Here is a 16,631-nt window from a genome sequence, read left to right on the forward strand (position 1 = left end):
TCGTGACTGTTGTATACAATCCCGATGCAATTTCTGTGTTTCATCAACACTCTGATAGTCCCCAGATTACAGAATGCCTCCAGATGTGCATCGGAAACTACTACTGGTCTTCCAGGGATCGATCAATTCGTAGACTGCATGAGACATTACTCCCATGGAGGAAAGAGAGCATGTTGACTGTTGTATTCAATCCCGATGCAATTTCTGTGTTTCATCAACACTTTAAAGGTCAACAGATTACAGATTGCCTCCAGATGTGCATCGGAAATTATTACTGGTCTTCCAGGGATCGATCAATGCGTAGACTGTTTGAGACATTACTCCCACTGAGGAAAGTGAGCATGGTGACTGTTGTATTCAATCCCGATGCAATTTCTGTGTTTCATCAACACTCTGATAGTCCACAGATTACAGAATGCCACCAGATCTGCATCGGAAGCTACTACTGGTCTTCCAGGCAACCATCAAAGCGTAGACTGTTTGAGACATTACTCCCATGGAGGAAGGTAAGCATCGTGACTGTTGTATACAATCGCGATGGTATTTCTGTGCTTCATCAACACTTTGAAGGTCAACAGATTACAGATTGCCTACAGATATGCATCGGAAGCTACTACTGGTCTTCCAGGGATCGATCAATGCGTAGACTGTTTGAGACATTACTCCCATGGAGGAAAGTGTGGATGGTGACTGTTGTATTCATCTCGATACAATTACTGTGTTTCATCATCACACTGATAGTCCACAGATTAAAGAATGCCTCTAGATGTGCATCGGAAACTACTACTGGTCTCCCAGGGAACGATCAAAGAGGAAACTCTTTGAGACATTACTCCCATGGTGGAAAGTTCGCATAATGACTGTTGTATTCAATCCCAATGCATTTTCTGTGTTTCATAAACACTCTGATAGTCCACAGATTACAGAATGCCTCCAGGTGTGCATCGGAAACTACTACTGGTCTTCCAGGGAATGATCAAAACGTAGACTGTTAGAGATATTACTCACATGGAGGAAAGTGCGCATGGTGACTGTTGTATTCAATAGCGTTGCAATTTCTGTGTTTCATCAACACTCAGTTAGTTCACAGATTACAGAATGCCTCCAGATGTGCATAGGAACCTACTACTGGTCTTCCATGGAATGATCAAATCGTAGACTGTTAGAGATAACACTCCCATGGAGGAAAGTGCGCATGGTGACTGTTGCATTCAATCCCGATGCAATTTCTGTGTTTCATCAACACTCTGATAGTCCACAGATTGCAGAAAGCATCCAGATGTGCATCGGAAACTACTTTTGGGCTTCCAGGGAACGATCAAGGCGTAGACTGTTTGAGACATTACTCCCACGGAGGAAAGTGCGCATCGTGTCTGTTGTATTCAATCCCGAGGCAATTTCTGTGTTTCATCAACACTTTGAAGGTCCACAGATTACAGAATGCCTCCAGACGTGCATCTTAAACTACTACTGGTCTTCCAGGGAACGATGAAAGCGTAAACTCTTTGTGACATTACTCCCATGGGGGAAGGTGCGCATGGTGACTGTTGTATTCAATCTCGAAGCAATTTCTGCGTTTCATCAGCACACTGATGGTCAACAGATTACAGAATGCAAACAGATGTGCATCGGAATCTACTACTAGTCTTCCAGGGAACGATCAAAACGTAGACTGTTTGAGACATTACTCCCATGGAGAAAACTCCACATAGTGAATGTTGTATTCAATACCGATTCAATTTCTGAGTTTTATTAACACTCTGATAGTCCACAGATTACAGAATGCCCCCAGATAAGCACCGGAAATTACTACTGGTCTTCCAGGGAACGATCAAAGCGTAAACTGTTTGAGACATTACTCCCATGGAGGAAAGTGCGCATGGTGACTGTTGTATTCAATCCCGATGCAATTTCTGTGTTTCAACAACACTCTGATAGTCCACAGATTACAGAATGCCTCCAGATGTGCATCGGAAACTACTAATGGTCTTCCAGGGAACGCTCAAAGCGTAGACTGTTTGAGACATTACTCCCATAGCGGAAAGTGCGCATGATGACTGTTGTATTCAATCCCGATGCAATTTCTGTGTTTCATCTACACATTGAAAGTCCACAGAATACAGAATGCCTCCAGATGCGCAACGGAAACTACTACTGGTCTTCCAGGGAAAGATCAAAGCGTAGACTGTGTGAGACATTACTCCCATGGAGGAAAGTGCGCATGATAAATGTTGTATTCAATCCCGATGCAATTTCTGTGTTTCATCAACAATCAGAGAGTCCATAGGTTACAGAATGCTTCCAGATGTGCATCGGAAACTTCTACTGGTCTTCCAGGAACGATCAAAGCGTAGACTGTTTGAGACATTACACCCAAGGAGGAAAGTGGCATGGTGACTGTTGTATTAAATCCCGAGGCAATTTCTGTGTTTCATCAGCACTCTGATAGTCCACAGATTGCAGAATGACACCAGATGTGCATCGGAAACTACTACTGGTCTTGCAGGGAGCGATCAAAGCGTAGCCTGTTTATGACATTACTCCCATGGAGGAAAGTGCGCATGGTGACTGTTGTATTCAATCCCGATGCAATTTCTGTGTTTCAACAACACTCTGATAGTCCACAGATTACAGAATGCCTCCAGATGTGCATCGGAAACTACTACTGGTCTTCTAGGGAACGATCAAAGCGTAGACTGTTTGAGACATTACTCCCATGGAGGAAAGTGCGCATGGTGACTGTTGAATTGAATCCCGATGCAATTTCTGTGTTTCATCAACACTCAGTTACTCCACAGATTTCAGAATGCCTCCAGATGTGCATCGGAAAATACTTCTGGCCTTCCAGGGAACAATCAAAGCGTAGACTGTATGAGACACTACTCCCATGGAGGAAAGTGCGCCTAGTGACTGTTGTATTCAATCCAGATGCAATTTCTGAGTTTCATCAACACTCTGATAGTCCACACATAACAGAATGCCTCCAGATGTGCATCGGAAACTACTACTGGTCTTCCAGGGATCGATCAATTCGTAGACTGCATGAGACATTACTCCCATGGAGGAAAGAGAGCATGTTGACTGTTGTATTCAATCCCGATGCAATTTCTGTGTTTCATCAACACTTTAAAGGTCAACAGATTACAGATTGCCTCCAGATGTGCATCGGAAATTATTACTGGTCTTCCAGGGATCGATCAATGCGTAGAATGTTTGAGACATTACTCCCACTGAGGAAAGTGAGCATGGTGACTGTTGTATTCAATCCCGATGCAATTTCTGTGTTTCATCAACACTCTGATAGTCCACAGATTACAGAATGCCAATAGATCTGCATCGGAAGCTACTACTGGTCTTCCAGGCAACCATCAAAGCGTAGACTGTTTGAGACATTACTCCCATGGAGGAAAGTGAGCATGGTGACTGTTGTATTCAATCGCGATGCAATTTCTGTGTTTTATCAACAGTCTGATAGTCCACAGATTACAGAATGCCACCAGATGTGCATCGGAAGCTACTTCTGGTCTTCCAGGGATCGATCAATGCGTAGACTGTTTGAGACATTACTCCCACTGAGGAAAGTGAGCATGGTGACTGTTGTATTCAATCCTGATGCAATTTCTGTGTTTCATCAACACTCTGATAGTCCACAGATTACAGAATCCCACCAGATCTGCATCGGAAGCTACTACTGGTCTTTCAGGCAACCATCAAACCATAGACTGTTTGACACATTACTCCCATGGAGGAATGTAAGCATCGTGACTGTTGTATACAATCGCGATGCAATTTCTGTGTTTCATCAACACTTTGAAGGTCAACAGATTACAGATTGCCTCCAGATGTGCATCGGAAACTACTACTGGTCTTCCAGGGATCGATCAATGCGTAGACTGTTTCAGACATTACTCCCATGCAGGAAAGTGAGCATGGTGACTGTTGTATTCAATCCTGATGCAATGACTGTGTTTCATCAACACTCTGATAGTACACAGATTACAGAATGCCTCCAGATGTGCATCGGAAACTACTACTGGTGTTCCAGGGAACGAACAAAGCGTAGACTGTTTGAGACATACCTCCCGTTGAGGAAAGTGCGCATAGGGATTGTTGTATTCAATCCCGATGCAATTTCTGTGTTTCATCAACATTCTGATAGTCCACAGATTACAGAATGCATCCAGATGTGCATCGGAAACTATTACTGGTCTTCCTGGCAACGATCAAAGTGTAGGCTGTTTGAGACATTACTCCCATGGAGGAAGGTAAGCATCGTGACTGTTGTATACAATCGCGATGGTATTTCTGTGCTTCATCAACTCTTTGAAGGTCAACAGATTACAGATTGCCTACAGATATGCATCGGAAACTACTACTGGTCTTCCAGGGATCGATCAATGCGTAGACTGTTTGAGACATTACTCCCATGGAGGAAAGTGTGGATGGTGACTGTTGTATTCATCTCGATACAATTACTGTGTTTCATCATCACACTCATAGTCCACAGATTAAAGAATGCCTCTAGATGTGCATCGGAAACTACTACTGGTCTCCCAGGGAACGATCAAAGAGGAAACTCTTTGAGACATTACTCCCATGGTGGAAAGTGCGCATAATGACTGTTGTATTCAATCCCAATGCATTTTCTGTGTTTCATAAACACCCTGACAGTCCACAGATTACAGAATGCCTCCAGATGTGCATCGGAAACTACTACTGGTCTTCCAGGGAATGATCAAAACGTAGACTGTTAGAGATATTACTCACATGGAGGAAAGTGCGCATGGTGACTGTTGTATTCAATAGCGTTGCAATTTCTGTGTTTCATCAACACTCAGTTAGTTCACAGATTACAGAATGCCTCCAGATGTGCATCGGAAACTACTACTGGACTTCCATGGAATGATCAAATCGTAGACTGTTAGAGATAACACTCCCATGGAGGAAAGTGCGCATGGTGACTGTTGTATTCAATCCCGATGCAATTTCTGTGTTTCATCAACACTCTGATAGTCCACAGATTGCAGAAAGCATCCAGATGTGCATCGGAAACTACTTTTGGGCTTCCTGGGAACGATCAAGGCGTAGACTGTTTGAGACATTACTCCCATGGGGGAAGGTGCGCATGGTGACTGTTGTATTCAATCTCGAAGCAATTTCTGCGTTTCATCAGCACACTGATGGTCAACAGATTACAGAATGCAAACAGATGTGCATCGAAAACTACTACTGGTCTTCTACTGAACGATCAAGGGTAGACTGTTTGAGACATTACTCCCATGGAGAAAACTCCACATAGTGAATGTTGTATTCAATACCGATTCAATTTCTGAGTTATATTAACACTCTGATAGTCCACAGATTACAGAATGCCCCCAGATAAGCACCGGAAATTACTACTGGTCTTCCAGGGAACGATCAAAGCGTAAACTGTTTGAGACATTACTCCCATGGAGGAAAGTGCGCATGGTGACTGTTGTATTCAATCCCGATGCAATTTCTGTGTTTCAACAACACTCTGATAGTCCACAGATTACAGAATGCCTCCAGATGTGCATCGGAAACTACTAATGGTCTTCCAGGGAACGCTCAAAGCGTATACTGTTTGAGACATTACTCCCATAGCGGAAAGTGCGCATGATGACTGTTGTATTCAATCCCTATGTAATTTCTGTGTTTCATCTACACATTGAAAGTCCACAGAATACAGAATGCCTCCAGATGTGCAACGGAAACTACTACTGGTCTTCCAGGGAAAGATCAAAGCGTAGACTGTGTGAGACATTACTTCCATGGAGGAAAGTGCGCATGATAACTGTTGTATTCAATCCCGATGCAATTCCTGTGTTTCATCAACAATCAGAGAGTCCATAGGTTACAGAATGCTTCCAGATGTGCATCGGAAACTTCTACTGGTCTTCCAGGAACGATCAAAGCGTAGACTGTTTGAGACATTACACCCAAGGAGGAAAGTGGCATGGTGACTGTTGTATTAAATCCCGAGGCAATATCTGTGTTTCATCAGCACTCTGATAGTCCACAGACTGCAGAATGACACCAGATGTGCATCGGAAACTGCTACTGGTCTTCTAGGGAACGATCAAAGCGTAGACTGCATGACACATTACTCCCAAGGAGGAAAGTGCGCATGGTGGCTGTTGTATTAAATCCCGTGGCAATTTCTGTGTTTCATTAACACTTTGAAGGTCCACAGATTACAGAATGCCTCAAGATGTGCATCGGAAACTACTACTGGTCTTGCAGGGAGCGATCAAAGCGTAGCCTGTTTATGACATTACTCCCATGGAGGAAAGTGCGCATGGTGACTGTTGTATTCAATCCCGATGCAATTTCTGTGTTTCAGCAACACTCTGATAGTCCACAGATTACAGAATGCCTCCAGATGTGCATCGGAAACTACTACTGGTCTTCTAGGGAACGATCAAAGCGTAGACTGTTTGAGACATTACTCCCATGGAGGAAAGTGCGCATGATAACTGTTGTATTAAATCCCGAGGCAATTTCTGTGTTTCATCAACACTTTGAAGGTCCACAGATTACAGAGTGCCTCCGGATGTGCATCGGAAACTACTACTGGTCTTCCAGGGAATGATCAAAGCGTAGACTGTTTGAGACATTACTCTCATGAAGGAAAGTGCGCATGATACTGTTGTATTCAATCACGAAGCAATTTCAGTGTTTCATCAACACTTTGAAGATCCACAGATTACAGAATGCCTCCAGATGTGCATCGGAAACTACTACAGGTCTTCCAGGGAACGATCAAAGCGTAGACTGTGTGAGACATTACTCCCATGGAGGAAAGTGCGCATGATAACTTTTGTATTCAATCCCGATGCAATTTCTGTGTTTCATCAACACTCAGAGAGTCCATAGGTTACAGAATGCTTCCAGATGTGTATCGGAAACTTCTACTGGTCTTACAGGAACGATCAAAGCGTAGACTGTTTGAGACATTACACCCAAGGAGGAAACTGCGCATGGTGACTGTTGTATTAAATCCCGAGGCAATTTCTGTGTTTCATCAGCACTCTGATAGTCCACAGATTACTGAATGACACCAGATGTGCATTGGAAACTACTACTGCTCTTCTAGGGAACGATCAAAGCGTAGACTGCATGAGACATTACTCCCAAGGAGGAAAGTGCGCATGGTGGCTGTTGTATAAAATCCCGAGGCAATTTCTGTGTTTCATCAACACTTTGAAGGTCCACAGATTACAGAATGCCTCAAGATGTGCATCGGAAACTACTACTGGTCTTGCAGGGAACGATCAAAGCGTAGACTGTTTATGACATTACTCCCATTGAGGAAAGTGCGCATGGTGACTTTTGTATTCAATCCCGATGCAATTTCTGTGTTTCAACAACACTCTGATAGTCCACAGATTACAGAATGCCTCCAGATGTGCATCGGAAACTACTACTGGTCTTCTAGGGAACGATCAAGCGTAGACTGTTTGAGACATTACTCCCATGGAGAAAACTCCACATAGTGAATGTTGTATTCAATACCGATTCAATTTCTGAGTTTTATTAACACTCTGATAGTCCACAGATTACAGAATGCCCGCAGATAAGCACCGGAAATTACTACTGGTCTTCCAGGGAACGATCAAAGCGTAAACTGTTTGAGACATTACTCCCATGGAGGAAAGTGCGCATGGTGACTGTTGTATTCAATCCCGATGCAATTTCTGTGTTTCAACAACACTCTGATAGTCCACAGATTACAGAATGCCTCCAGATGTGCATCGGAAACTACTAATGGTCTTCCAGGGAACGCTCAAAGCGTAGACTGTTTGAGACATTACTCCCATAGCGGAAAGTGCGCATGGTGACTGTTGTATTCAATCACGATGCAATATCTGTGTTTCATGAACACTTTGAAGGTCTACAGATTACAGAATGCCTTCAGATGTGCATCGGAAACTACTACTATGATACCAGCCAACGATCAAAGCGTAGACTGTTTGAGACATTACTGCCATCTACATCTACATCTACATCTACATGACTACTCTGCAATTCACATTTAAGTGCTTGGCAGAGGGTTCATCGAGCCACAATCATACTATCTCTCTACTATTCCACTCCCGAACAGCGAGCGGGAAAAACGAACACCTAAACCTTTCTGTTCGAGCTCTGATTTCTCTTATTTTATTTTGATGATCATTCCTACCTATGTAGGTTGGGCTCAACAAAATATTTTCGCATTCGGAAGAGAAAGTTGGTGACTGAAATTTTCCTAAAAAGCTCTCGCCGCGACGAAAAAAAGCTATGCTGTAATGACTTCCATCCCAACTCGTGTATCATATCTGCCACACTCTCTCCCCTATAACGCGATAATACAAAACGATCTGCCCTTCTTTGCACCCTCTCGATGTCCTCTGTCAATCCCACCTGGTAAGGATCCCAGACCGCGCAGCAATATTCTAACAGAGGACGAACGAGTGTAGTGTAAGCTGTCTCTTTAGTGGACTTGTTGCATCTTCTAAGTGTCCTGCCAATGAAACGCAACCTTTGGCTCGCCTTGCCGACAATTTTATCTATGTGGTCCTTCCATTGAAGTTGCTTGTAATTTTAACACCCAGGTACTTAGTTGAATTGACAGCCTTGAGAATTGTACTATTTATCGAGTAATCGAATTCCAACGGATTTCTTTTCGAACTCATGTGGATCATCTCACACTTTTCGTTATTTAGCGTCAACTGCCACCTGACACACCATACAGCAATCTTTTCTAAATCGCTTTGCAGCTGATACTGGTCTTCGGATGACCTTACTAGACGGTAAATTACAGCATCATCTGCGAACAGTCTAAGAGAACTGCTCAGATTGTCACCCAGGTCATTTATATAGATCAGGAACAGTAGAGGTCCCAGGACGCTTCCCTGGGGAACACCTGATATCACTTCAGTTTTACTCGATGATTTGCCATCTATTACTACGAACTGCGACCTTCCTGACAGGAAATCACGAATCCAGTCGCACAACTGAGACGATACCCCATAGCTCCGCAGCTTGATTAGAAGTCGCTTGTGAGGAACGGTGTCAAAAGCTTTCCGGAAATCTAGAAATACGGAATCAACTTGAGATCCCCTGTCGATAGCGGCCATTACTTCGTGCGAATAAAGAGCTAGCTGCGTTGCACAAGAGCGATGTTTTCTGAAGCCATGCTGATTACGTGTCAATAGATCGTTCACTTCGAGGTGATTCATAATGTTTGAATACAGTATATGCTCCAAAACCCTACTGCTAACCGACGTCAATGATATAGGTCTGTAGTTAAATGGATTACTCCTACTACCCTTCTTGAACACTGGTGCGACCTGCGCAATTTTCCAATCTGTAGGTACAGATCTATCGGTGAGCGAGAGGTTGTATATGAGTGCTAAGTAGGGAGCTATAGTATCAGCGTAATCTGAAAGGAACCTAATCGGTATACAATCTGGACCTGAAGACTTGCCCGTATCAAGCGATTTGAGTTGCTTCGCAACCCCTAAGGTATCTACTTCTAAGAAACTCATGCTAGCAGATGTTCGTGTTTCAAATTCTGGAATATTCCATTCGTCTTCCCTGGTGAAGGAATTTCGGAAAACTGCGTTCAATAACTCCGCTTTAGCGGCACAGTCGTCGATAACAGTACCATCGGCACTGCGCAGCGTAGGTATTGACTGCGTCTTGCCGCTTGTGTACTTTACATACGACCAGAATTTCTTCCGATTTTCTACCAAATTTCGAGACAATGTTTCGTTGTGGAACCTATTAAAGGCATCTCGCATCGAAGTAAGTGCCAAATTTCGCGCGTCTGTAAATTTTAGCCCATCTTCAGGATTTCGCATTCTTCTGAACTTCGCATGCTTTTTCCGTTGCCTCTGCAACAGCGTTCGGACCTTTTTTGTGTACCACGGGGGTTCCGTTCCATCTCTTACCAATTTATGAGGTATGAATATCTCAATTGCTGTTGCTACTATATCTTTGAATTTGAGCCACATCTCGTCTACATTCGCATAGTCAGTTCGGAAGGAATGAAAATTGTCTTTTAGGAAGGCTTCTAGTGGCACTTTATCCGCTTTTTTAAATAAAATTATTTTGCGTTTGTTTCTGATGGATTTGGAAGAAATGGTATTGAGCCTAGCTACAATGACCTTGTGATCACTAATCCCTGTATCAGTCATGATGCTCTCTATCAGCTCTGGATTGTTTGTGGCCAAGAGGTCAAGTGTGTTTTCACAACCATTTACAATTCGCGTGGGTTCGTGGACTAACTGCTCGAAATAATTTTCGGAGAATGCATTTAGGACAATCTCGGAAGACGTTTTCTGCCTACCACCGGTTTTGAACAAGTATTTTTGCCAACATACCGAGGGTAGGTTGAAGTCCCCACCAACTATAACCGTATGAGTGGGGTATTTATTTGTTAGGAGACTCCAACTTTCTCTGAACTGTTCCGCAACTGTATCATCGGAGTCTGGGGGTCGGTAGAAGGAGCCAATTATTAACTTAATTCGGCTGTTAAGTATAACCTCCACCCACACCAATTCGCACGGAGTATCTACTTCGACTTCACTACAAGATAAACCACTACTGACAGACACCAACACTCCACCACCAATTCTGCCTAATCTATCTTTCCTGAACACCGTCTGAGACTTCGTAAAAATTTCTGCAGAACTTATTTCAGGCTTTAGCCAGCTTTCTGTACCTATAACGATTTCAGCTTCTGTGCTTTCTATTAGCGCTTGAAGCTCAGGGACTTTTCTAGCGCAACTACAACAGTTTACAACTATAATTCCGACTGTTCCTTGATCCAAGCACGTCCTGTAATTGCCAAGCACCCTTTGACATTGCAGCCCATCCTGCACTTTCCCGAGGCCTTCTAACCTAAAAAACCGCCCAGTCCATGCCACACAGCCTCCGCTACCCGTGTAGCCGCCAGCTGAGTGTAGTGAACTCCTGACCTATTCAGCGGAACCCGAAACCCCACCACCCTATGGCGCAAGTCAAGGAATCTGCAGCCAATACGGTCGCAAAACCGTCTGAGCCTCTGATTCAGACCCTCCACCTGGCTCTGCACCAAAGGTCCGCAGTCGGTTCTGTCAACGATGCTGCAGATGGTGAGCTCTGCCTTCATCTCGTAAGCAAGACCGGCAGCCTTCACCAAATCAGATAGCCGCTGGAATCCAGAGAGAATTTCCTCAGATCCAAAGCGACACACGTCATTAGTGCCGACATGTGCCACCACCTGCAGCTGGCTGCACCCTGTGCTCTTCATGGCATCCGGAAGGACCCTTTCCACATCAGGAATGTCTCCTCCCGGAATGCACACGGAGTGCACACTGGATTTCTTCCCCTCCTTAGCCGCCATATCCCTAAGGGGCCCCATTACGCGCGTAACATTGGAGCTCCCAACTACCAGTAAGCCTACCCTCTGCGATTGCCCGGACCTTGAAGGCTGAGGATGATCCTCTGAAACAGGGCAGGCGGCTGCATCTGGCTCAGCCAGAGACAGTGCCTGAAACCGGTTTGTCAGACGCACCGGGGAGGCTTTCTGATCAGCCACCGGGGACGCCTTCCGCTGCCTGCCACGCCTTGGAACGACCTCCCAATCAACCACAGGCGAGGGCTCAGCCCCACTGCGGGCAGCAACCGGGGCAACCACAGCGGCAGACCGATCTGTGGACAGACGGGATGAGGTTGACAACCCCGTGATACCCGAGTCCGGCTCCCCACAGTGGTGCCCATTGGCAACAGCCTCAAGCTGCGCGACCGAAGTCAGCGCCGATAGCAGCTGTGAGCGAAGGGATGCCAAGTCAGCCCTCATCCGAACACAGCAATCATGGAGGAAATTGCGCATGGTGACTGTTGTATTCAATCCCGAAGCAATTTCTGTGTTTCATCAACGCTCTGATAGTCCACACATTACAGAATGCCCCCAGATGTGCATCGGAAACTACTACTGGTCTTCCAGGGAACGATCAAATCGCAGACTGTTTGAGACATTACTCCCATGGAGGAATGTGCGCATTGTGACTGTTGTATTCAATCCCGATGCAATTTCTGTGTTTCATCAACACTCTGATAGTCCACAGATTACGGAATGCATCCAGATGTGCATCGGAAGCAACTACTGGTCTTCCTGGGAACAATGTAATCGTAGACTGTTTGAAACATTACTCCAATGGATTAAAGTGCGAATAATGGCTGTTGTGTTCGATCCCGAGGCAATTTCTGTGTTTCATCAACACTTTGAAGGTCCACAGATTACAGAATGCCCCCAGATGTGCATCGGAAACTACTACTGGACTTCCAGGAAACGATCAAAGCGTAAACTGTTTGAGACATTACTCCCATGGAGGAAAGTGCGCATGCTGACTGTTGTATTCATTCCCGATGCAATTTCTGTGTTTCAACAACACTCTGATAGTCCACAGATTACAGAATGCCTCCAGATGTGCATCGGAAACTACTACTGGTCTTCCAGGGAATGATCAAAGCGTAGACTCTTTCAGACATTACTCCCATGGAGGAAAGTGCGCATGGTGACTGTTGTTTCAATCCCGATGCAATTTCTGTGTTTCAACAACACTCTGATATTCCACAGATTACAGAATGAATCCAGATGTGCATGGAAACTACTACTGGTCTTCCAGGGAACGACCAAAGCGTAGACTGTTTGAGACATTACTCCCATGGAGGATAGCGCGCATGGTGACAGTTGTATTCAATCCCGATGCAATTTCTGTGTTTCATCAACACTTTGAATGTCCACAGATTACAGAATGCCTCCAGATGTGCATCGGAAGCTACTACTGGTCTTCCTGGGAGCGATGTAATCGTAGACTGTTTGAGACATTACTCCCATGGAGGAAAGTGAGCATGGTGACTGTTGTATTCAATCCCGACGCAATTTCTCTGTATCATCAACATTCAGATAGTTCCCAGATTACAGAATGCCTCCAGCTGTGCATCGGATACTACTACTGGTCTTCCAGGGAACGATCAAAGCGTAGACTGTATGAGACATTACTCCCATGGAGGGAAGTGCGCATGGTGACTGTTGTTTCAATCCCGATGCAATTTCTGTGTTTCAACAACAATCTGATATTCCACAGATTACAGAATGCCTCCAGATGTGCATCGGAAACTACTACTTGTCTTCCAGGGAACGATCAAATCGTGCGCATGGTGACTGTTGTACTCAATCCCGACGCAATTTCTGTGTTTCATCAACACTCATATAGTCCCCAGATTACAGAATGAATCCAGATGTGCATCGGAAACTACTACTGGTCTTCAAGGGAATGATGTAATCGTAGACTGTTTGAGACATTACTCCCATGGAGGAAAGTGAGCATGGTGACTGTTGTATTCAATCCCGACGCAATTTCTCTGTATCATCAACATTCAGATAGTTCCCAGATTACAGATTGCCTCCAGCTGTGCATCGGAAACTACTACTGGTCTTCCAGGGAACGATGTAATCGTTGTCTGTTTGAGTCATTACTCCCATGGACGAAAGTGCGCATGGTGACTGTTCTACTCAATCCCGATGAAATTTCTGTGTTTCGTCAACACTTTGAACGTCCACAGATTACAGAATGCCTCCAGATGTGCATCGGAAACTACTAGAGGTCCTTCAGTCAACGATCAAAGCGTAGACTGTTTGAGACATTACTCCCATGGAGGAAAGTGCGCATGGTGACTGTTGTATTCAATCCCGATGCAATTTCTGTGTTTCATCAACACTTTGAAGGTCCACAGATTACAGAATGCATCCAGATGTGCATCGGAAGCTACAACTGGTGTTCCTGGGAACGATGTAGTCGTAGACTGTTTGAGACATTACTCCCATGGATTAAAGTGCGCCTAATGGCTGTTGTGTTCGATCCCGAGGCAATTTCTGTGTTTCATCAACACTTTGAAGGTCCACAGCTTACAGAATGCCCCCAGATGTGCATTGGAAACTACTACTGGACTTCCAGGGAATGATCAAAGCGTAGACACTTTCAGACATTACTCCCATGGAGAAAAGTGCGCATGGTGACTGTTGTATTCAATCCCGATGCAATTTCTGTTCTTCAACAACACTCTGATAGTCCACAGATTACAGAATGCCTCCAGATGTGCATCGGAAACTACTGCTGTTCTTCCAGGGAACGAACAAAGCATAGACTGTTAGAGACATTACACCCATGGAGGAAAATTGTGCATGTTGACTGTCGTATTCAATCCCGATGCAATTTCTGCGTTTCATCAACACTTTGAAGGTCCACAGATTACAGAATGCCTCCAGATGTGCATCGGAAACTAAAACAGGTCTTTCAGTGAACGATCAAAGCGTAGACTGTTTGAGACATTACTCCCATGGAGGAACGTGCGCATGGTGACTTTTGTATTCAATCCCGATGCAATTTCTGTGTTTCATCAACACTCTGATCCTCCACAGATTACAGAATGCCTCCAGATGTGCATCGGAAACTACAAGTGGTCTTCCAGGGAACGATCAAAGCGTAGACTGTTTGATACATTAATCCCATGGAGGAAAGTGCGCATGGTGACTGTTGTATTCAATCCCGACGCAATTTCTGTTTTTTATCAACACTCTGATAGTCCACAGATTACAGAACGCCCCCAGATGTGCATTGGAAACTACTACTGGTCTTCCAGGGAACGATCAAATCGTAGACCGTTTGAGACCTTACTCCCATGGAGGAAAGTGCGCTGCGTGGCTGTTGTATTAATCCCGATGAAATTTCTGTGTTTGATCAACACTTTGAAGGTAAACAGATTACAGAATGCCTCCAGATGTGAATCGGAAACTACTACTGGTTTTCCAGGAAACGATCAAAGCGTAGACTGTATGAAACATTACTCCCATGGAGGAAAGTGCACATGGTGACTCTTGTATTCAATCCCGAAGCAATTTCTGTGTTTCAACAACACTCTGACAGTTTACAAATTACAGAATGCCTTTAGATGTGCATCGGAAACTACTAATGGTCTTCCAGGGAACGATCAAAGCGTAGACTGTTTGAGACGTTACTCCCATACAGGAAAGTGCGCATGATGACTGTTGTATTCAATCCCGATGCAGTTTCTGTGTTTCACCAACACTCTGATAGTCCACAGATTACAGAATGCCTCCAGATGTGCATCGGAAACTACTACTGGTCTTCCAGGGAACGATCAAAGCGTAGACAGTTTGAGAACGTTAGTCCCATGGAGGGAAGTGAGCATGGTGACTGTTGTATTCAATCCCGATGCAATTTCTGTGTTTCATCAACACTTTGAAGGTCCACAGATTACAGAATGCCTCCAGATGTGCATCGGAAGCTACTACTGGTCTTCCTGGGAACGATGTAATCGTAGACTGTTTGAAACATTACTCCCATGGAGTAAAGTGCGCCTAATGGCTGTTGTGTTCAATCCCAAGGCAATTTCTGTGTTTCATCAACACTTTGAAGGTATACAGATTACAGAATGCCCCCAGATGTGCATCGGAAACTACTACTGGACTTCCAGGAAGCGATCAAAGCGTAAACTGTTTGAGACATTACTCCCATGGAGGAAAGTGCGCATGCTGACTGTTGTATTCATTCCCGATGCAATTTCTGTGTTTCAACAACACTCTGATAGTCCACAGATTACAGAATGCCTCCAGATGTGCATCGGAAACTACTACTGGTCTTCCAGGGAATGATCAAAGCGTAGACTCTTACAGACATTACTCCCATGGAGGAAAGTGCGCATGGTGACTGTTGTATTCAATCACGATGCAATTTCTGTTTTTCAACAACACTCTGATAGTCCACAGATTACAGAATGCCTCCAGATGTGCATCGGAAACTACTACTGGTCTTCCAGGGAACGAACAAAGCATAGACTGTTAGAAACATTACACCCATGGAGGAAAATTGCGCATGTTGACTGTCGTATTAAATCCCGATGCAATTTCTGCGTTTCATCAACACTTTGAAGATCCACAGATTACAGAATGCCTCCAGATGTGCATCGGAAACTAAAACAAGTCTTTCAGTGAACGATCAAAGCGTAGACTGTTTGAGACATTACTCCCATGGATGAACGTGCGCATGGTGACTTTTGTATTCAATCCCGATGCAATTTCTGTGTTTCATCAACACTCTGATTGTCCACAGATTACAGAATGCCTCCAGATGTGCATCGGAAACTACAAGTGGTCTTCCAGGGAACGATCAAAGCGTAGACTGTTTGATACATTAATCCCATGGAGAAAAGTGCGCATGGTGACTGTTCTATTCAATCCCGACGCAATTTCTGTTTTTTATCAACACTCTGATAGTCCACAGATTACAGAATGCCCCCAGATGTGCATTGGAAACTACTACTGGTCTTCCAGAAAACGATGAAATCGTAGACTGTTTGAGACCTTACTCCCATGGAGGAAAGTGCGCTGGGAGGCTGTTGTATTAATCCCGATGAAATATCAGTGTTTGATCTACACTTTGAAGGCAAACAGATTACAGAATGCCTCCAGATGTGAATCGGAAACTACTACTGGTTTTCCAGGAAACGATCAAAGCGTAGACTGTTTGAAACATTACTCCCATGGAGGAAAGTGCACA

This window comes from Schistocerca gregaria, unplaced genomic scaffold (genome assembly GCF_023897955.1).
Source record: "Schistocerca gregaria isolate iqSchGreg1 unplaced genomic scaffold, iqSchGreg1.2 ptg000285l, whole genome shotgun sequence".
Classification (NCBI taxonomy): domain Eukaryota; kingdom Metazoa; phylum Arthropoda; class Insecta; order Orthoptera; family Acrididae; genus Schistocerca; species Schistocerca gregaria.